The sequence below is a fragment of the Frankliniella occidentalis genome, unplaced genomic scaffold (genome assembly GCF_000697945.3).
Source record: "Frankliniella occidentalis isolate FOCC.00 unplaced genomic scaffold, Focc_3.1 Scaffold333, whole genome shotgun sequence".
NCBI classification, from domain to species: domain Eukaryota; kingdom Metazoa; phylum Arthropoda; class Insecta; order Thysanoptera; family Thripidae; genus Frankliniella; species Frankliniella occidentalis.
Window position 1 is genome coordinate 46,701 of NW_026267456.1, and position 3,063 is coordinate 49,763.

Here is a 3,063-nt window from a genome sequence, read left to right on the forward strand (position 1 = left end):
GGCGAAAATTTTGTGCTTCGCTAACCGCCCAGCCAATTAAAGATTGAAAGTTACTGTGCGTTATGTGTTTTCAGTTACCTTTTTCGGTCTTTGTGATTCGTTGTGTTAAAACCACTGCGAGTTGAAGACATTAAAGGCGCTTCTGCGTTTGCCTTGTGTTCTTGTGGAAATGTTGCTTGTTTTATGAAAACAATAATAAATCTGGGTGAAGAGCCCCCTGGTTCAATCATACACATGGATGAATAAACTGGGGGTAAAATACTTGTGGGTGAATCATATCTGGGCCAAAGTTACGTTGGGTCAAACGCTCCTGGGTGAGTGGGCCTAAATCTGAACTATCAGCTACCGTGCTGCTTTCCGCAGTTCCCGATCATCTTCAGTTGTTTCCAACATTTTTATTTTCAGTCTGTCTGCCGACTGCAGCTCGTATTGGATGGCCTGCAGGATCCATCCACTGACGCCGTTTACTTCGGAGTAGTGAACAAGCTGGGCTGTTGACAACGCCATCGCCCGAAGTTTTGCACTCATTTGTTTCCTGCAAACATAAAATACTAGGTAGATCAGGGGTCTCAAACTCGAGCTATCCGCCAAGCCGCGGTAGGGTGGGCCACCCGCAATACTCCCCCACCACTATATCTGGCGAGGGCTCGGCCTTCCCGCCGCTTCTCGCCACTCTCCGAAGCTGGACCGAGCCGTGTCGAGCTGGCCTGAGGAGTGAGCCCAGCAGCCTGCTGGCCGGCCCGGCAGAGGGCTCTGTGTGACCGGACACGTGGAAAACAGTCCTAGTCGTTGATGAAACGTAATGAAAGCGGAAAACTGCGACCTCGAACGTGATGTGAATTATGTCCCTAGTATCATTTTGAAACACCCACCACGACAGTTTCCCGCCGGCGGGCTCGGCCGAGCCCGCGCGCGGCTCTCGGCGAGTCCGGCTCGACCCGAACGCATTAGGGGCGCGGCTTGCGACGCGCCTGGCATACATCTACCTAGGCCTGCGGCGCTGACACCCGAGTCGGGCCAAAGTCGTAAGTAGGCATTCGGCCCCAAAAGTCACAAATTTTGTGCCTCCGGCCGATGCGTTACCACCGGCTCTGGGCCGCACGTAGGTAAGGCCAGCTAGGAAGATCACCGTCAAGGCGGTAGGCAGTTTAACTGCATAAATTATTCCTGTCAAGAAGCCGGTGACTACTGCCCCAAGGAGAAAAGCCAGGGTTATTGCTGTAAAGAAAAGGTTGTCGACTGTGATAACATTATTAGCTGCTAGCCTGGCCATATAGACCTTTTCGACAGTGGTTGAGGTTAGAAACAATTTGGAGGCTGCAACTCTTTTCTTATGAACTGTTTGAAGTTTTCTACTTCATAGCGGAACAACGGACGACTTGTTCCTTTTGCGCTACGGAGTCAAAATTTGCTATTAGGGTTCAGTAAAAATGTTGCAGGCAATAAAAGTTTTCACCCCCTCTACCCTCTCCTCCCCCCTCACCCTACCGTCGAAAAGGTCTATTGCTCGGTACTTGGGCTGGATCAAACTGGGGCTGTTCACCAGTCTTGATTCAAGAACCTAGCGACCCCGCTCATGCAGTAATCCGAACCCATGGCCCCTATACTCACGATTCGCTACCGTAAAGCGCTGTAACTTACCCCCCCCCCACCCCTTCGCGTCGTCATCCGTTCACGTACGCACCTCGTCTAGTGTGGCGCACAGAGAATGGAGCATATCGAAGTAGGAGTTGTACTGTTTCTTGGACAGGCGCAGATGAGTTTGGGGATGGTGATATCTCCTGTTCAGCTTTCTTTTAGAAAAGTCGTTGATTTTGCGCACTGCCTCGTCACACTTTTTCACACCAAACTCCACTTCTGGACTGCTTTGTATAGCAATGACAAGGAGTTCGTGGTACTTCGAGTCCACTTCTCATGACAAGATTCAGTGCGTGGGCTACACAGTAGTTGCGAGCCGTCCAGCGCACTCACACCAGTGCTGCCGTTGTCCGTTACAAAAGTAACCCCTCGGAATTCCTCTTCTGTGATGCCAAGTCCAGTCAGTTTTTCCAGTAACCGCGCTCCAATCATTTCGCCCGTTGCACTTTCATCGAACTCAGTCATTAACAGATACATCGTGTCAATGTACCAGGGATTGCCTTCCCCCGCTTCAATGATCGATGTTGTGAGACCGAGTGTGTTTTCGGGAGTACTTACCCACATATCAGTACACGCCTCGCAGACCCACTCTCTTATGACCCTTTTGATCAGTGGTAATTTCTCGTTGTGCTTAAAACATACTGCTACGGACAGCTGCTCTTCAGGGGAGAAGGTCTCGGGCGTCAACAGGGCCCTTCTGGTGTCCGATGTCAATGCCCAACTGAATCATATCAATGAATGCATCGCCCGCGCGCCACCCCTGGATGATAAAATTTTGATGCAATTTACACCACAACAATGAGAGAGTGGGGGGTGACGATGCGAAGTGACGGGGAGCACGCACGACGGCCGGACACTGGCAGTAGGTCGTGTAGTTTGACACAGTCAAAGTGCTATGAGTGCTTAGTCGAAAGGTCAAAATCAAAGCCAAGGGTGTCCCGGTCGCGCCGGTGGTTCCACCCCGGTCTGACAACGGAACCTTTTCAGGTGTATATCTCCGATTTCGTTGAAACGTGGAAAATTTGAAGGTTATTTATGTAGAAATCGGATGGCACTTGAAATTTTTCCTAAACCTGACATTTAATTTTCCCCTATATAAGGTAAAAATATTTTTTGAAAAATGTACAGCGGTGTTTTTAGGGGTAACTCGTCAAAGTAGTGCCCTTTGGGCGAAAATTTTGTCCGTTTTGCTCTTTTTTGTAAACCGTTAAAGCGGTAGAGGGATATTTGGAGCAAGAAACAGTGTCAGGCTTAAGTAAACCCCTAGTAAATGTTAAGTTTAGGAAAAATTTCAAGTGCCAACAGACCTCTATTATAATAACCTCTAAATTTTCCGAGTACCAACGAAATCGGAGCCTTTGAGTGCCGGCACCAGTGGTCACTGTCGCCGTCCACCACGTGGTGGAGAGCTATATTCAGATTAGC